Consider the following 21,222-nt stretch of genomic DNA (forward strand, 5'->3'; position numbering starts at 1 on the left):
GATTATCCTTCCACATCAAAACAGACAAATTATGAAGAAGAAACCAATGAAGCACCAGAAGAATAGATAATGGCAGAAGAAAAGACTCCATCTAGGTATGTTCAGAAAAATCATCCAAAGACTCAAATTTTGGGACAGAAAGAGGCAGGTGTGCAGACAAGAAGAACTATTACAGAAGCTTCAAGCTATCTAGCATTTCTTTCCTCCATCGAACCTCAAAATGTAAATGAATCATGCAAAGATGAATGTTGGGTAAAGGCTATAAATGAAGAGCTTGAGCAGATTGAAAAGAATAATATTTGGGAATTAGTTCCTAGACCTCATGATAAGAATATCATAGGAACCAAATGGATATTCAAAAACAAGCTGAATGAAAATGGAGAAGTTATTAGAAACAAGGCCAGACTTGTTTGTAAATGGTATGCTCAACAAGAAGGTATAGATTTTGAAGAAGCTTTTGCACTTGTTGCTTGACTTGAAGCCATAAGAATGTTCCTTACTCTTTCTAGTTTTCAGAAATTCAAAGTATACCAAATGGAAATAAAATCTACTTTTCTTAATTGGGAATTAGAAGAAGAAGTATATATTGAGAAACCAGACGGATTCATTCTTAGAAATGATCCAAAACTTGTATGCAGACTCAAAAAGGCTCTCTATGGTCTAAAACAAGCTCCAAGGGCCTGGTATTACCATCTTGAAAAATATCTTTATCAACAAGGTTTTTCAAAAGGATCAGATGATAGCAATCTATATACAAAAATTAACAATAATAAATTGCTAATACTTGTTGCGTGTGTTGATGATATCATTTTTGGTAGCAATGAAGAAGCCATGAGTCAAAACTTTGCTTTGGTAATGTAGCAAGAATTTGAAATGTCCCTGCTTGGTGAGCTCACATATTTTCTTGGTCTACAAGTTCAACAAAAGAAAGATGGTATTTTTCTGTCACAAACCAAGTATCTCAAGTAGATCTTGAAAAAATATGGCATGGAAGATTCTAAACCAGTATGTACCCCTATGGTAATAGGATGTAGTCTCAGCTCAAATGATGAATCAGCAGCAGTACATCAACCAACCTATAGATCCATGATTGGCAGTCTGCTTTATCTAACAGGTACCCGACCAGACATCATGCATGCAGTGGGAATAGTTGGAAGATTCCAAGCCAATCCAAAGGAATCACACCTTCAAGTAGTCAAAAGGATTTTCAAATATCTTCAAGGAACACAGAATTTTGGTTTATGGTATCCTAGAGATACATATCTTACACTTCATGCATATACAGATGTAGATTGGGCAGGAAGCGTTGATGACAGAAAAAGCACTAGTGGTGGTGCATTCTATATGGGTTCCAGATTAGTATCTTGGTTCAGCAAGAACCAAATTTCAATTTCATTATCTACAGTTAAAGCAAAATATGTGGCTTCTGCATCTTGCTGCACACAACTCCTTTGGATGATGCAAACATTGCAAGAGATTCAGATCAAATGTACTCCACCCATCTCCATTCTATGTGATAATACAAGTGCAATTAGTATTTCAAAGAGTCCAGTCATGCATTCCAAGACCAAGCACATACCCATCAAATATCATTTTCTACATGAACAAGTGCTTGAAAAAAAGGTCAAATTGGAGTATGTTCCCTCCAAAGAACAGGTTGTTGATATATTCACAAAACCACTGCCCGGAGAGACATTTGAATAAATTAGATAGAAGTTGGGAATAGTTGATGCATCATCTTGTGGTTAAAACTTATCTGTTTCAGAGAAAAGTGGTTATGCGCGAGTTCAATGAAGCGTATCCACATACATACGCTGGTTTCAGTGGATACAGTCGCATATATGTTGGTTTGAAGAAAAACAGTGGGTCAGACTCAGGATGAAAGGAGTCTGATATGGGTCTGACAGTGATCATCTGGCACAGGGGGAGCATATACTTCTAATAATGCATTGTTGGCATTATCTTAAAAGATCTTGGTACAATTTCACAATTGTTTTTTATGCAAGTCGAACATGTTTAGGGGGAGATCATGGTTGCTGGCCTAGATGGTGATTGACAGATGCTGCTGATGATAATTGTTGATAACTGTCATGGTCTTGTTTTAGATATTTGGTCTCTATGTCATGTATATCTTTTAATTTCAAGGTCATGAAACAACCATTTTGGTTCCCCACTATGCACGGGATGGATGATGTAATGTTCTTGTTTTGACTTGTATAAACACTTGGTATATCCCCACTTGGTTGGGAGATGGATGTATGTATGAGTCATTGGTGATAGGAAGGTCATTTATGATGTATAGAGTCATGTTCTTCTTTTAAAACATATTTTTGCAAACCTTGCTTATTTTCAGGGGGAGCATGGACTCGAGCATGGAGCTTAATCAGCACTCTTCAGCATATCAGAGCATTCAGCATGTACTCAAGGGGAGCATAACCCTTTGCCCTTGATGATAAAGGGGGAGAGTGACTTGAGGTTGCCATCAATTCCAAAGGGGGAGATTGTTGGCATTATGACACAGATTTGGCACTATGACACAGGCGTTGTCCTTGATGGCAACTCACTCAGATGACAGAACACCGTTCAAACTCTCATAATGAAGAAAGAGAGGTATACCCAAGTTCATCATTGACCAAGGCACGTGTACATGCGGGTTCGCAGACCAAAAGGCGCGTATGGCATACACACACACTTTCACGAAAGGAAAGGTGCGTACATGTTGGAAAACTTAGTTTTGGTCCGTGGTATTTGGTCCATGGTATTTTGATCCATGGTATTGGTCCAAGGTATCCTGTCTGAAGTGTTGACCCCAGGTATTTGGTCCAAGGTATTAGTTCTAAGTGGTTTTGGTCCATGGTTTTGAGTAAGGCCTAAGTCAAAGGAGGAGAAGATCATTAGGCAAAGGCACTCATGTATTGAATATCTAATGAAGAGAAAGATCTAGAATATAGGTTATTGGGTTATGGTGCATAGCTGGATCTGAATCAAGGATGAACCTTAGCACTTGAGGAAGGATAAGATCTAATGATGGGTCAAGATCTTAAAGCTTGAATTGAAGTATCTTTGTGTGTTTTGATCTTTTATCTGAATAACTGGTGCATGTTGTAGACTATAAATATGATGATCTGGGTATAACTGAAGTCTGGAATTATTGTAAAGATTAAATCATCATTTATAGATCTGTATACAGGTTCACCTTAGAAAAAGTGTGTATACATGCTGGTTCTGCATATCAAAATAATGTATACATCTTAAAATTGATTTGCAGATCTGTACATAGGTTCGCCTTGAGAAAAGTGTGTATGCATGCAGGTTTGACACATTGAAGTAGCATATACCTCATAAAATATGCTTTAGCTACTTCTGGTTGCTGTTACAGTGTTCTGGGTTCTGGTTACTGTTTCTGGTTACTGTATTCTGGTTACAGCATTCTGAAAAGTGATTGATTGATTCAGTTGTGGTTGGTGCAAAGGAGATTAATTGATGCAAATGTATTTGATGTTTGAATGATGTTATTGATGGATCCAGTCTGAAAATTTATGAAACGTGGTCCCTGGAAAAAAAGAGAAGGTTGTAGCCTTCTATAGGCCGGCACCTACATACTAGTGAACATATCAGCTAGTACAAGAGCTAGAGGGGTTGTATCTCCCTTCCAGGAGAAGCTGGAGAATGAGAGAAGGTTGTAGCCTTCTGCAAGTAGAAGCCTGCGCACTGGTATAAGACTACACTAGTACAAAAATTGTAAAAAGAAGTTTCTTATTAAAAAGAAGTTAGAGACGATTGTAGCAGGTCGTTTTCACCCACATTGTGTTTCCACCTTATATCTTGTGTTCATGTGTGTGTGATTATCTATTCTATTTTACTGCACCTGGTTACTGTTTATATGGTTCTGATGCACTGATTAAAGATCAACATATGATAAATTAATTGAATCATAAGTTTGCAGGATATACGCTAGTTGCCTTAAATACAGTTGTGTATACACGCAAGTTCCATTAAATGAAGTAGCATATATGAATCTGATTTTGGAAATGAAATATTATTGACTTGATAATACTGATTCACCCCCCCCCCCCCCCCCCCCCCCCCCCCCCCCGTCAGTATTATTTCCAACAAATATGATGGTCCTACTATTGAAGAATTTATACAATATAACAAGTCTAAATGGCCATATGTTTGGAAAGGCTTCCTAGGGCTTCATATGAAAGATGAGGCCATTAACTGGTGGGACTCACTTGACAAATCAGTGAAGAGACTTCTCGAGAAAGCACTTGAAAAAGTCGTTTTGGACAAGTGGTCTCAAGTCGAAAAGGATGAAGCTAAGAGCCATTAAGTCTTATTTTATACTCATCTTTCCATATTACAGTTTCATGGAAATATTCAGAAAGAGAACATTATTGTGTGTATCATTCCTAGTTGCAAGCATAATTTTATCAATATTAATTTGGAAAAAAAATTGCAAGTCCAAGCAAAACATATTGAAAACACACAAGTTGATAATGAAGATGTTTGAATTTATAAAGATTTGAAGATTTCTATGGATAAGTATGTGTTACAATTGGATTTTTATATTTTAGATATGGATCATGTGGATGTTGTTTTGGGATACCCTTGGATGGAATCCGTTGGTATGGTCATTATTAATGTGCAGAAAAAATTACTGAAGATCTGGTATGAAAAGAAGAAAATGACATTGCAGGATATTTCCATCAGTAAACAAGTAGATTCCAAGGAGGTGGAAGCAGAAAACGCTACAGGCACTGACACATCAGATGAGGAGTTCATGGTGGAAGTAATAATGGAAGACATGCAACACATGCAAGTGCCACAATAGGTACCACATACAACTCAGGTTCCATCAGGTGGAGAATTGAAGGAAGCTACACAATCAATTAAAACTTCAGCGTATCACCACCCAGCCACACAATAACCAGCAAAGGGGAAAAGAATTAGCAACAAAGACAACAACCCATGGACGACACATAGAAAGGTGCGACAAGACACTCACAGGACATCGACACAGAGGAACCACTAGAAAAAACTTCCATCTCAAACGAATGAGGTACTAACTAGATTGAGTGTTCAACTTTCTTTGGGATGGTTAGATAAACGTGCATGGTACCAGTTGACTACTCTTTTGAGTGGATATTATTATTTGTTTTCTTCTCATGTTTTGGGGACAAAACATGTTTAAGGGGGGTTGAATGTAGTATAACTATGGGGAGATAATATGGGGAACAAATGGAGGTACCTAAGGGAATAGTGTAATAATGTGTTGGGCCATATTTAATAAATAAAGTGGTTAACCCACATTATGTAAGGGACCACAAGTAGTTAGGGAATAATGTGATAAGACCATTGTAATGGATGTATGGTATTGAGAGACCCATGGTATTGTATGTATGAATCCTATATAGAGGCTAGAGACTCTCCATTGAGAGATGCCAAGTATTTTTTTGTATTGACAAGCATATGGCTTGTGGAGTGATCTCCTTCCTTAAGGAGTAGTTGTATGGTGTTAACCTACCTCAAGGGTTTTGATATTAATAAAGAAGAATTTCTATTTCTATTCTTGGATTGATCTTGATATTTCTTGGGAATATTTGGCGTTTTAATATATTTTCAAGTCATATCTACTACATTGAATGGGAGGTTTCTCAAGCTCTACTTTTAGTATTAAAGAGGTCCATTTTCACCCACTATATACACCAGTGAGCCATTGTACATACCAATAATTTTTTATGTTCTTACTACTTTTGTTTTTCTTTATGTGTCCCTGAATGAAATGACTCCATACCCAATGGGTAAGGCACTAATCTGCAGGTTCTCAGTGCATTGCCTGAAATGCACTGTCCCCAATTGGAGCTAATGTTGTTATCTGTCATACTCTTTCCATTTGACATCCCTAGTGCAGATATGGAAGAATAGATTGACTAAATTAGGAAAAATTTGGTCGTAGCAGTAAACTAAAGGTCTTTAGGAAAAGACCACATTAGAAAAATATTTCCCTGCACGGACGCAACAGTGGAATAGGATAAAATTGAAGAGGAATGGGTTTTTGTTAAATATCGAGCATGTTCTGGGGAAAATCGGGGTTAATCTCTACCTAATCGACCCCCGGAGGCACTTCGAGGGGGAATTTCCATGACTAATACATGGGTGCCACCCCCAATAGTTGAAAAGTTACTACGGCGAGATCAACCGATTGATGACCGAGATTAACTCTAGGGCGTCTTATCTTGATCCTACCTCCTACTCCCTCACCTGCCGGAGAGAGGGGGGGACCACACCTGCCATCCATCTAGTCACTGAAAATGAAAACAAGTGAGTCTCGAGGTAACACTAAAGTATCCCCTCCATGGTCCACCTATCACCGTTCCAATCATTTTCCACCATGTGTCACCCCCTCATGACCTCATCTAACATCAGATGACCGTTTCCCTAGTGCTTATAAAGTCCCTACCCTCGTAACCATTTGAATTCAAGTTCATTTTCCTTACATCCAAAGTTCTCTCGCTATTCAAATGGTTCGTGACATCGTTCATCCACTAGACTGCTCTAGAGCTCCCGCCAACATCGTTCTTCAAACTCTCACCTAGTCAACCAGGTAACTCGTTAGCCTCCTCCCTGTAATTTTTGTCTCGATGCTCAAAATGAAGGAACTAGCCCCAAAGACCCCCAAAGTGCGGGAAACTAAACCCTCATCCTACATTGAGCCACTAATGGACACAGAGGCACAAATCTTCGAGTCGTCCTATCCTTACCACCTATTAGACCTCAAGTTTTATATGTATGGCCACTATGTCAAGGGATAAGACCCATTCAAAGTAATCGAGTCCAAGCTATATTACCAAATTTCACCCTCTATTTATCATTTCCCTGAATTCATTTCATGGTTGGCTGCATCTTATGTTGAGAAGAAAAAATGTTTTATATCTTCCACGAGAGTCAAAATCCTAGAGGTGACCCCTAAACTGATTCAAAAGGATTTAGTATACCCAGTTTCTCCTGAGCCATAAAAATTCACTGAAACCACCTTATTTTACAGTTACAGTACCCTCTCAACTGGCGAACAACAATTCTTCTTGCAAATGATTTTGGCCCTTGGCCACTGATCCTTGCCTATTGTTGATACTTTCCTAATACCTACCTTTACAGAGGTAGTGCAACCTATCCTCACTGTAATAGCTGAGTTGTTTGGGAGGATGACGCCAATAGTGCTAACAAATCCACCATAGGGTTTCTGAGAGAGATGAGGCAAGCAGGTTATCTGTTTGATATACCTTCCTTCCTAACTAAGTCCATCAAATCCCAATTGCACCACTTCTCTACCACCTCGTTTTTCATATATTACTCCATAATTTTTTATTTGTTCCTATACACCCATGTAGATGAATTTGAATTTTTGGGTCTCAGTTTAATGGATTCAAACAAGTAGAGAAATTTTATCTTTGATTATGATGTTGTTGTCAGGCAGAAACCCAATAATGAGGGCTACTCTCAATTCAAATCATCTTATATGGCTATTGCATACAAAGTCATCCATAATGTCTCCCCCCCAAGAATGCCTCAGCAAAAAGATATACTCTAGCTTAGTAAGGACACTAGGGTGGGTGATTGGTATTTGTTTGAGAATTACACTGAAATCAAGGTTTATGGATGTGAGATCCCTCCCTATCGATTACCTTTTTTCATGCAAATGAGGATATTTTTCTTAGACTTCATTAGATAGAGCCTACACGTGGATCAAATCCATTTTGTTCATGCTAAGAAAGGCTATATGTTCAAATTAAGCAAGCCTATAGGCCCTTTCATTGTCAATACTAGGAAATCCCTTCAGCCAGCGGAGAATTTGCTGAAAGAAATGAATTTTGAAATGGGGGATATTTGGCATTATGACCCCCATGGTATCCTTGCAAATAAAAGGAAAATCATTAATGCTTCAACCTATGAACATGAATACAGGCCAAAAGTTGAATGGAAGACTAAATTTGATTCTTGGCCTATTAATACAGAAATGGAGATTGAGACTCCAATAACAAAGGAAAAGGCACAGAAAAGGAGTGTGGATGAGACCAGAGATGTGGGAATGGAGGATGTTCACATGAGCAAAAGGGCCAAGACCCAAGAAACAGTGGAGGAATAGATAGAAACCAGGTTGATAGAGATAAGGCCAAATCAACCAGGCTTCCAGGTAACTTTAGAAGACCCACTGCAAGCCTCTGCCTCCTCATCTATAGAGGTAGACCTCCTCAGTTATATAGGGAGTTCAACAATGACAAAGTCTAGTTGGCCTGTAGGGAAGGTGATAGAGGAAATGAAGAGAAAGGTGAGAGAAGAAATTTAATATCAGCTGGAAACACATTCAGTCCCCTACCAGACCAGAATCCTGGCTACTATGGACCTAAAGAGGAATTAGATGAATTTTTCATTGCAACACCCCTTGGCATAGTCCCTTCCACATGGCTCACAATTTAGGGATTTGGATGTATCTTTGGACCTGACAAGTGTCCCTATGCTTGACAAAATCAAATTCCATAGGCAAGTGGGAGAAATGTTGTATAGTGAACTAAGCAGGAATGCCATGACCATTAGTAAAGCTAAAAACCTACTAGAGAAGGTTGCAACAAAGTTGAAACAAGGGAGAGCTAACTCTATATCTCTACACATGCAAAATTAGAACTTCAAGGAACTGATTGTGAAGTTGGGAGTGAATCCCAAAGACAGTTTCCTTAGAAACTCTTATCCATAGTTCATAGGCTCAAATCCAAGAATTGAGGCATAAGTTGAAGATGCTTGTTAGTGAACATGTACAGTCCAAAGAAATAGCACAAGTGGAGGAAGAGAAAGAGATCAGATCCAAGGAAATAATAGGCCAAAATAATGAAGTGGTGCCTCTCAAACAACAGGTAGCAAAGATCCAACATAAAAGTAACTCTCGTGTATGTGTAGTTCTTGTGCCAAAGAATCCTCAGAAACCCACTGAGCAGCTCACTAAAACTATCAATGAGATGCAACTCTCAGAAGGAGAACTCAAGAAGGTACAGGTGGATTTAGACAATAACAAATGTTCCCTTGCAGGAAAGGAGAAATAGTTGGAGACTGCCAAGACAAATGCAGAACTGATCAACAAAAATCTACAGTCAATAAATCAAGAAATCATTGAGCTTAAAGATAGGCTGAAAGGTATCATGTCTCTCCTTTAGGCCAAAAAACTAATATGGGATGAAGTGATAACAAATATGAATAATAACTAGGAGTATGGTAGAGAAAAAAGTTGCAATCAAGGACTGTGAGTTCCCCATGTTAGCTGCCAAGGAGGAGAATGAAAAGAATGTTGAGACAACAAAAACCATAGATTTGGTAGATCGAGTGACTCCAATCATAGAGGTCTCCAAAATGATCCAGAAGGAAGCTACTAGAGTTAAGAATGAAGAATTTATGGAGAAGGTGTTGAAGGATGTAGCTTCTTTTGACTCGGAGTTTGAGCAGAGAATCTAAGCAGGATTTCCCAGCTGTTGGGACCTCATAGGAGGATTAATCCCATGGGAGTAGTACAGTCAAATGCTTGTAGAGGATAAGAGAAAAGTTGATTCCTTCGACGAGAAGACATCCTCCTTAAAGGGAAAGACAGTGGTAAACTATCTAAGGAGATATTTCTAAATGCTAGGGTTGGTGAGGGCCTTATTTCATTCCAGGCCAAATTATGCAGGGCTCACAGGTCTCAAGATCGCTTATCAAAACTTCTTTTGTTCTCCTCTACCAAGTCAAGCACTGTGGTAGAAATGTGACCATTTTTTCAACCCTACTCAACTCCAGATCATTGACCGAATAACTCTTCCTCTAGAAACTCATCGGTAGAGATAAATATATTTTCTGATTGTGTCAAGAATGACACCTTATTGTTTTATGTTTTCTGAAAATATTTTATTTCAAGAAATGAACTCAAGTTAGTCATAGTTTTGTCAGTACAATAGTGCAAGTAGCATGCTCATTGTGTTTTGATGAATGATTGGAAAATCAAGAAGGAATACTTTGTAAGGGGTACTTATCTTGAGACCCTATAAAAGGTTATTTATGATACATTTTGAAGGCTTCCAAATTTTGTTTAAAGAGGCTCTGGAACTGTTAATGGATAAATGGAAAATGTATGCTATATGTGAAGGTTAATAAGTAGTTTTGGTGATTCTACTTACATATGATTGTAGTATGTATTCTCTCTTGTGTTTGTTCCATTTAGCTATGCTTTTCTTCTTAGATGACATGTGACAATAGTTGTTGGATGTAATTTTATGAAATCATGGATTCATCTATGTCTAAAGTTGGTATGAGATGTCCGTGACTAATGAGATTCAACATCCTTAATTTGCACTCCATGTAATTTGAAATATCATTCAAATGTTCATTGCTTCATTTCTTACCGAAGTTTGATGTATGGGATTCTATTTTTAGCCCTATGTATTTGATGTTTCCTCTACATATTCTTCTTTCGCACTTGCTACAATGACCAATGAACTATATGATCTTGTAAGTTAGCCACTAGAGCTTGGCATTTAAGTCTTCTATGAGTCTACTTTGATATAAATGGCAATCTACCCTCTTGAGAGAGATTCTGAATCAATTCTATTAAAAATATGTTCAATGTTGAGTGTAAGTTTACAATTGCAGCAGATCTTACAAACACTCCTTAAGATGTCATAGGCACTAGTCTCTCCTCAACCCAGGGGTTGTCGCTAGGAGCTACAACACCATGAGTGATGGAAAGTTCATGCAAGGTAAAGTTGGGAAAGATTGATGTAAAAAATTAAGGATAAGTTAAAGATGCAATACCAATATGAGATATGGGTTGGAAATATTATGAGGCCAAGTTGGATTTGGTTTGAAAGTGTTTAGAAAAGGGAGCATCAATGCAAAGATGATCATAGTTATAGCACAAAGTGTTGCAGGAATCCAATGGGATTTGAAGACTCTAAACGAGAGTTAAGGAAGCAAGAAAATTCTACATGAAGCTACGAGACACTAATAAATATGTTGTAGCATTTAATGATGAACATCACCACCAAAGAAAATATGATAACAAGTGAGAATTCCTTAACTATACTCTTGTTGTGTGGATATATTTATTAATATTGAGAGAGCTTCTATATGTTGATAGTTTTAAAACATTGCAATGTTAAAAATACAAGAGATTAAATGGACGGAATGAATATACACTATAAAGAATACGTAGAAGTTATATAGAATGCATATAGAAATGTTTGAGCATATATAATATGATTATAGACTAAGAGTAGTTTGTTGGTATATATGCAATAAATATGTTATGATGATTAAATGTGGCTAATAATGGATTATGTAATTGGAGATGGTTGAGAGTATGGTTGAAGATATTGATGACATCATTGCATATGGAAATGAGTCTTACGAAGAAAAGACGAGGACAAAAAAGTGTTGGTCAAGGGGTTGGTGAAAAGAGTATGTGAGCCTCTATAACACACCAATTGATCAGGTAGCATCAAATAAGTTGACAAAAGCCATTCTTTTATGGATTTAGTGTGATTATGTTGCACGGATGTTGGAGGGAATTTAGCTAAGAATTCTTTCAGTCAGGATTTGACATCCCAATTGGTATGGTTTTATGATTTGAATGCATCTATGTGAATGATATTCCACTTTTTGTGGTGAAGGTAGAAATGTTTTTCTATATAAAGGAGGTTTAGTATTTTGAATGTATTCATATGAGATAAAATAACATGTCAAGTTGTGTTGGTTATGCATAAATAACCATGACATGTTAGGTGTTATAATCATGTTATACAAGTGAATTCCAGGAGTAGTAACCATGTGTGAGGCCATAATGTTTTTTGATATGGAAAGGATATAGTGGTACACAAGTGCCCAATGGTATTTCTATTTGTATTTGTAACATTATTTTGAACAACAAGAGGAAAATGGTTTGTTGAGGGAATGTTGAGCAAAGAAAGGAAACACTTTGTAGTACACCCGTTGTATCTGCTACAACAACCTGCAAACTTTTGGCTTGCAGTCAAATTTTTTAGCCTTCCTTGGTCTTTCCTTGATTGTTGCAAACACTCAAGCTCATTCCATGAACTTTCTCAAAGTTCTTTTCCCCCTTTGGCTTTTTGGATTAACTGTCATCTTCGGGCATGTTTGATTGTTATTTAATGTTTGTGACCCTTTTCTGGTGGTTTCGAAGGTCGGTATTTGTGTAAATGAGTTGTCCTAACCATGTAAAAATTTGTCACACTCATACATAAAGTCGTGAGTGTTGTTGCACAAGTGTCGTCACGATCATCCTAAAGTTTGTCTTAAGTGTCACACTTGTCACATATTATCATGAGACAATCACATAGAGGGGAATGCTTTGTTTGTTTGTTGTGATGATTGATAAGTGCCAGTATTGCAGCAAGGATGATGCAACTCCTGGGCTACCAGCTTTACTTATCAACCTAGGGTTCATACAAACTTGGAGGTGACAGTGCTATATGCACAACTAAAAGTGAAGGTCATGCATGTTGTCACTATTCATCTAGCAAGAGACCCCAGGTGTTCTAAGCCAGACTTCTATAGAGTCAAAATAAGCTTGATTCCTTGATGGAAGAAGAGAAAATATATTCTAAGAGAGCTACTCTACTGCAGTAATGAAGAAAACAACATGTAATGGTCAATCACACCATATCCTAATTAACCATTTAAACAACTATGCTAAGCAGAATTGCTAAATCAACACTAATTTAATGCTGCTATCTAAGTTATAGAAGTAAAGAGCATCAAACCATACTAATGTCTAAGCAAGGAAACTAAACTAAATCTGGTTTCACTTTTTTGGTTTTTTTGGTAAAATCAAGCATGAAATTTAATTGTTCTTATGGATGTGATAGGTGGATGGAAGGTGGTTAAGGATGGCTAGAAGGTCTACGGAGTGTTTGGATGGTGTGGAAGGGTCCTAGGATGCCTTTTGTGAAAGGAAATGCCATTGATATTGAAGATCAGGCTGAGAACGAACTCATTGTGTATATATTTATTTATTAATACAAAAGTGCGATTTTTGAGTTTGTGTGGTGTGTATTGAGTAATTGAATTATGAATTGTGTGTGGAATAGATTAATTTTGCATAACATAAGTGTGCAGGGAATTCAAAAAGAATCTAAGAGAAAGGACATTGTTGGAGTCTGATTGAATAACCAAATCAAACCTCAGGAGTGGCATCGTTTAAATAATATGCAGAAAAAAGTACGGGAAGGAGTCAAGCGGAAGAGCAATCCAAGATCGAAATCAGTGAAAGGAAGAATTAATGAAGCAACAGTGCACAGGAACCATTGGATTAGTTAGATCAACGAACAGGATTAATGGAAGATGAGCGACAGAGATCTTATAGCAGGAGATTAAGATCATAGATGGATGGATGACATCAAGTCACATGTCGATAGAAGGGTGGAAAACGTGAAGAATGATGGAACGGTCTTCATAGGTGGTAAGAAATATCTCACGCGCCCTAAGAGCTATAAGCGGTATTCCTAAATTTCACACAATTAGCCTAATTGGGTGACACGTAGCACGGGAAAACCACTTTTCTCGTGCACTCTCGATCGGAAATCGGTTGTGCAAGAATTCACGCAAGATTGTGCAATAGCTATTGGATCATGCGGGATTGATCAACGGTGGAGATCGGCCCAGCTAGTTGACGAGCAGGTGACACGATAGCCATTGGATCAAATGAGACAAATTGATGGTGGAGATAGGCCAAGCTAGTTGGTGAGTGGGTGACATGATAGTCGTTGGATCAGGCGAGACAGATCGACAGTGGATATTTGGAGCACCTAAAGTCAAATGTTGAAATGAATACCTCAGCTATGCGACACGTGGTTGATGGTGATTGGTCAGGTTTATCATGGATCGAACGGCAAGGGAATCCATGGGTATAATCTGATTAAGATGTGATTTATTAGCTTCTGCTTAAGCATTTCAATGTGTCTAGGGGAATTTCAATGAAAAAGGACAAAAAAACTAGTGAGGGTGAGGGTGGACCAAGAGATGGTTGAGGTGGATGACGTGAAATATGGATGTTGGTGATGAAGTCTAGACCTCCTCCTGAAGTACCTGCAATGCTTAAAACATGTGTGTCTTCCAAGAACTATGCAACAAGATACATTCTCATAAACTAGAAAAGCATGAATCAGTTACCCATATTATGCATGAAGAAAGTGCTGAAGGAAATGAGAATATGAGTGAGATATTATTACAAAAAAAGAGTGATGGAAAAATATGACAATGAAATGAACCAAGTACTAAATCAAGACAAAAAACTCCAAAGCTCATGCAAGAACTAGAAATATGTGTTTTTGGGGTTGCTGAAGGGTCTCTTCCTCAAGTCATGGTCCCAGAGGGAGGAGGTGAGGCTGAGACACCTACTAACAACCTTATGGTGATCTTTTTTTCCTTGCTAACCTGCTAATTGAAAGAAGGCACAAATGGAATCAAACTAAAACACAACCAATCTACTCTACACTGCTATAATGGAAATGCAGCTACTTAAGCAAATGAATAATTAAACCATGAATCTATGCTAGCATACATGTACAATAAAGAGGAGCCTTGGCTGCTAGGTTTGGGCCCTAACCCAAGAGCTTCAACCCTCTGAGTTAACTCAGTGCTGGCTCAAAACAAAACTCATTCTTATTATCAAAACCATGGATTACATCAAAAACTGTCACAATTCTTGCAGCTCGAAAATAGAGTAGAGTTTTACATTAAAAAATCTGAATCATATTGAGGTCCTAGGCCTCTCTACTTATACATATGAAGTCTCCAACGACTTCCTTAAAATAAGGGAGGCTCGGCTCCCAAACTCGAGATAAACTGGTGCTTTGACTTTCGCTTGCTCGACTGCCTTCTAGTCCTCATGATTTGGCTATTTGCACTCCAAGCTGATGGAGGAATATTCGAATGGGGGGTAGTAAATGAGGAGGATTTACCTCCTATAATTCCTCTCCCTTGTCCCATTCGAGTTTTGACCAAGGTCTTTGCCAAAATTCCTTGCTTTTATCCATTAATCATGCATTAAATGCACATTAGACAACAAAGCGAAATATCCAACTGTAACTCATCTCATAAACAAAATATAATCAAAAGTATGAAATAAGTTGTGAGAATAGTTGGTTTGACTAAGCTAGGAGGTGAATTAAGGCCCATATAATTACCCAATGATGAGGCTCATCATCACCCCCCTACTGAAAGTGTTGCTCATCATATGAGCAACTTAGTCAATGTCCATGTCTTTCATGGCTCTGGTAGCCTCTCTGACATCCCATGCCTCTGCTGTGGTCTATTCTTCTTGTTCATAGAAGCCTACTTTCCTTTCCACTTCTTCCCATTGCCGCTTTTCCTCTTTTCCTCTTCTTCTTTTCTCCCTTCTAGCATCCCTAGGAGTAGTGGTGGACTGAGTTTTAGGCCTATCCAATTGACCTTCAACCTTTGCATTGATTGCTTATACATAGGTGTCCTATTGAGTGCCTCTCTCAACCTTTGAGGGGAGTGATATTCTTTGATCTTCAAGCTGTGTGGCAGTGCATTCCATCTCCTTAAGTAGGCATGTATACTATCTTCTCCAAGAAGCCTAAAAATATCCTCAAAATGTGAAATTGCTTGCTCTTGGGCAGCAAGATATCTAGGTGCCAGCTGAGGATCATTTGCAATTAGATTATGGGAGATGATTAGGGCCATGGGATTTTATTGTTCAGCTTTGATGAAAAGAGGTTCATTTTGCTCTCTATCCAATATTCTTTTCATCTCTGCAGCCCTTGACTCCTCATGGTTCATCCATGATGCCAAAGCCATTAATTGTAGATCTCCTAGCTTGGAATTGGGATCCCAAACATTCATGTCTGTGAGGGCCATGTTGTGCAAGTAAAACTCAGCCATTCTGGCCCTATCCTCTAGTGTATTTTGATCACAAAGATCAATAAACTGCATGTAGTCCTAAAATGGCATGGTGCCCCTTTGTGCTAGTGTTTTAATCTAAAATTGTAGCCATTGTTCTCTAAGGTAAAGAGCATAGAATTTAGCTAGCATCCTACACTGGATGGTCTCCAAGGAGAGGATGGCCATACATGCTAGTTGGTTTTCCCTTTCCTGCAGCTGTCCTCTCAGCCGTGCATTTTCCCTCTCAAGTTGATCTCTCATTATTGCTTCTCTGTCCCCTAAGCCACTTAGCTCTTCTCCCATTTCCTTGAGCTTCTCTTCCATGTGCCCAATGTCTTCCACCCCTTTTGACCTGGTGATTTGCATCCATCTGTGGGTTCTGGCCCTCTCCTTCTCAAGTTTGAAAAACAATGGGATGGAAAATTTTTAAGGTATCACCTTGCCTCCTTTAATAAACTGGTAGTGGGAGTCTAGGTTAGGTTGGGGACTTGGTTCCCTTGTTTTAGGGTCTTCTTCTTTTATTTCTTGTTGCTCCCCTACCTTGCTTTCCAATTTCTGTGCTTCCTGTAGCTTTTGTTGTGGATCCTGTAGGATGGCCTTACCCTTTAAGGAATTTGATTTGGTACTAGGCCTCCTTACATAGGTGATTGGTGACTTAGGGGAAGACATTTTGTCTCTTGGTGTAGGGGAATATTCAATCTCAATAGGGATTTTTGTTGATATTTGTGGCTTCCCTTGTTTGATTCTTGTGCTCTTTCTTGCTCTAAAATATAGAGGGGTTTGCCTCCTTCTTTTCCCTTTTCTTTTCCCTTTTTTCTTGACTAGGGTGCTGAGAGCAGTGAGGGCAGCTTCTGCCTCCCTCTCAAGGGCCTCTGGAGACACCATAGGTGACTCCTCCTTGTGTTCTTCTCCTTCTATTTCAATGCCTTATTCCTCTCTATTTTTCTTATCTTCTTCCTCTTGTTGTTCTTTCTCATCTCCATCAGTTTCTTCATTCGTTTCCTCCTCTGTTTCAACATCATTCTCCTTCAATTCTCCCCCTTCTTCTTCTACTTCATCATGTTCCTCTATATTAGTTTCTTCTTCATCCATCTCATCCCCATCTAGCTTTGTATCTTCTTCTTCTTGTTTTGCCTCCTCCTCACTGACAGAAGGACTAACATCATAGGTGAGGGTTTTGATGTCATCCTCTGCTGGTAAGTCTCTGAACACTGACCATGTTATAGGGATCTTGAGGTTTTGGAGGGCATCCTCAATGAGGATCTTGATCAACCCATGGTGATCCAATTGTTGGGAATTCCCTTCCTTTACTTTGTTGTTGGAGTCTATGAGTGATTGCATCAAGAAATAGGGTATGCTGAGTCTTTGGTGAACTGGTGTTTCTACCCCAGATATTAATTCTTCAAGCATCCTAAAACGGTAGCCATAAAAAACACTGTATCTACCCTCACATGAGATATATTTGATGATTCGGTAACCTAACTCACTCCATGGGTATGGAAGATTGTCCCTCCTTACTCCATTTTTATCCTCTGTGGGTTCTTCACCTTCTAAAAAGAATTTCCTTTTTGCCACCTGATTGTCTACTTTGTCTTCTTTTCTCCATGGAATTCCCAGGGGAAGTGTGGTGACCCTACTGATGAGCTCTAGGGTGAGATCTATAGTGAGCCCTCTAACTATAACAGTGGCATGGATTTTTCTGTGTGGAGTGAGGGAATGAGCAAATTCTTGAGCCACCTGATCATCATACCTTGTGAATTTTTCGAAAAACCCCTTCCATTGGCGTCTTATAAAGATTTCAAGCACTTGGGGGTGTTTTTGTATCCTCACAGTGTTTGTGGGTTCTCTCCTATTAAACCCTCCTGTCATCTTGCTTGTGAGGCTCAAGGAGGAAATGAGACGTTTGACACAAGAATTTTAAATTCAGGAGAAAACAGAGTTTCCTGTGTATGTAATTCACCTCCCACAGTTGTTATATACACTAGCTTTTAGAGCATTTCTAGTTCATTTTCTTGTAACTGGGGATGTATTTTTTGATCCTACCTTTTTAGAATGGTGGAACTGGACAATTCTCGTGATATTCCCTCTTGAACCGCTCTCTGCCTATCCTGTAGACTGCTCCTGTATACTATTCCTGTAGGAATTCTTGTGCATGCTCCTATAGAAATTCTCTTGTAGAACGATGGATCCTTGCTTCCGGTGGGTGGCTAGAGTTATGAGAGCGACTTGAGTGAGGGAGTTTTGAGGAGGTGGAATGCATGAATGCATGCAAACGATGTTTTGTTTCCCTTTATGGCTTTTTAGGGTGAGGTGGTGTGCTAGCAGTAGAAGTACATTGCGATTTTTGGACCATTGGTCCCCACTACCACCTCATCATTCCCACTCCTCGTAATCAGCTCCCACCTCGTAGATCCATAGTTAACTATTTGTCCTACTCCTCCTCTGTCTTTGAGTTTACTATAGCCACGTGTGAGAGGACACCCGGTTTTGTATGTGATGACTGAATGAAGGTGGCCAAGTTAACTGGCCACCTTTTCACTTATAAACCAACTACCTCGTAACCCTTACAACTTTTGATCAAATGATGCATATGAGTGAGTGAGTGGGATACTTACCTGTGGTCTCGATGCCATGCTGTAGTTGTCGAAGATCAGAGGTGTTGCATTATTTATTTGCTGCATGGTCATTCTTCTTCCTCCTCTATTGTTTGCTGATGGTTTCTTGGCTTTTGTAGGTGTTTGTGACTGAAGATCTGATGTTGCTACTGCTGTGGAGCTCTTGGATCATCCTAGTGAAGACCTGTAGCTGATGATTGATATTCTGTGGGATAGGCTGCTACAGGATTTCCTATAGGATGTCTTGTAGCTGCTTCTTCCTAAGAATTTCTTAAGCATGTTGTTGGCTGGGGCTGTGAGAATGCTGTAATGAATGGACAAAGAGAGTAGGAGTGTGTGTGGAGTAAGGGGCATTCAGGTAATTCTCTTACTCTCCTCTGTTTTCCCTTTTTTTTTCATAACTGGCAGAAACTGATCTCTTTTTGTTCTGAATCGTGAGTGCAGGGATGATGGTAATGGACAAGGTGAGGGGTAGATCATGTCTAGAATGAATTTTGGGGACCTAACCAACCTATCATTCACCCTTGGATTGCTTCCTGTAGGTTTTCCGAGCCACTGTAATTCCTACAGGATCATCCTGTAGGTTTTCAGGGGATCCTGTACGAATACAGGTGTTGGGTCCTGAAAATATCATTCATTTCCATTACACTTTCACTATTATGTCCATTATATCACCTCCATTTCACTACTATGTCACTACATTCATCCCACTTTCATTATCATTGGGCCACATTTGTGTTTTTCCAAACTTTATTAATTCTAAGCATTTTTAAGTGAATTTGTGGTTAAAAATTAGAAAATAATGTGCATATGCTTATACCTAACAAGTGGGTTGAGATTGTTGACATGTGTAGGTTAAAATGAGGCTTCTAGAAGACCTTTATGTGGCACTCTAAGGCCAAATTCGAATTTGAGTGGAAAGAATCATGGGATCATGAGGATATGTGTCACATCTCCTAATTGTATTGAAACTCTAAGAAGACATGTGTCTTATCAGTTCCTATTTTGATTAGGACTCTAGAGGTAGAGGGAGAGATTCATGGACTCTCATTAATGAGATGGCTTCTCATCTTTTTGTATAAATAGGAAATCTCTCTCCTTCATTTGTTAGCTTGTTAGCTTGTTAGTCTTAGCTTAACTTGGCTTTTCAGTTCTTTAGCTTGAAGTTTGTAGTTCTTCCTTGATGGCTTTGAAATGCTTTGCAGAGATTTGTTGTACTTTGTAATTTTGAAGAATTTGAATAAAGCTTTGATGTTCTCAACATGGAAGGAGATGTGAAGTAGATGTCATGGAGCATATTAGAATGTAAGGTAGAGTAGATTTTATTTTGTAATTTTGCTTTGATTTCATTTATGTATGTCATTTTATTGCTTTCAAGTTTGATAGTTTAGATTTTTCATTCATGCAATTTTAATTCATGCAAGTGTGTTCAACCGGTTGATTGTAGATTAGTTTTTTTTACATGTTTTTGCATCAAATAGTGACATGAGATTTGCCTCTCTGCTGAACTTTTTCTTAAGCTTTTCAATTTCAATTATGCTTTGATTTCAGTCTTATTTATTTGTTGTTGTTAATTAGTTTAGATATCAAATTCTTCATGTCATTTGACGTTATCTCCAGAGCCATGGCTTAACCCCAAAAAGCTACTTAGCGAGCTATCGGATTATGAGTGAAGTGATTTGATTTTACTTTCATCTCTGCAATTAGATATCAGGTTCTTCATGTTATTGACGTTATCTCCAGAGCCATGGCTTAACCCCGAAAAGCTATTTGGCGAGCTATCGGATTATAAGTGAAGTAATTTGATTTTGCTTTCATTAATCTACAAATAGGTAATTTAGATATCAAATTCTTCGTGTCATTTGACGTTATCTCCAGAGCCATGGCTTAACCCCGAAAAGCTACTTGGCGAGCTATCAGATTATGAGTGAAGTAATTTGATTTTGCTTTCATTTAGATATCAATTCTTCATGTTATTTGACATTATCTCCAGAGCCATGGCTTAACCCGGAAAAACTACTTGGCGAGCTATCGGATTATAAGTGAAGTAAATTGATCTTGCTTTCATTAATCTGCAATTTTTGGTTTGTTTGAGTGCAATAGTTTAGATTTTATTTCTGTAATTAGATGGGCAGCAGAGACAATGATTTCATGATCAGTATTTCATCTTTTGTTTGATTTAAGTAGCTGTATATTTACATTTTTGTTCAAGTTTTAATTTTATCAATAGCATGTTTTGAGATCTTTTGAAGTGCTAAGTTTTAGAAGTTACCATAAGGGACATAAACCTTGTCTTGAAATCTACATCCATACTTGACCTTTAAAAGTATTCTTAAGACCTTAGAATAAGATTTCCATTTGCATTAGACACTTTAAGAGATCAACAAGAACAAAACCCCAAAACAAGATAAAAACTATAAAACAACGAAGTAAGAAAAAGGTTAACTAAGCACATATGATGCACCACACTTCATCAGTTTACGATACCCGGATTGATAATTTATGTAGAGAAATTTAAGACGTTAAATTGACTAGAAATTTTGGCGTCGTTGCCGGGGAAGTATAATTACGAGACCTTATTTCTTACATCTAAAAAAAAATTAATAATTCTTGAGTATGCTCTCTTCCTGTACTTTGTGTGATCTGGAGGATCAGAAAAAGAATT

The sequence above is a fragment of the Pinus tabuliformis genome, chromosome 6 (assembly GCF_031772625.1).
Source record: "Pinus tabuliformis cultivar Carrire ecotype Pingquan chromosome 6, CPIR1, whole genome shotgun sequence".
Taxonomy (NCBI): Eukaryota; Viridiplantae; Streptophyta; class Pinopsida; order Pinales; family Pinaceae; genus Pinus; species Pinus tabuliformis.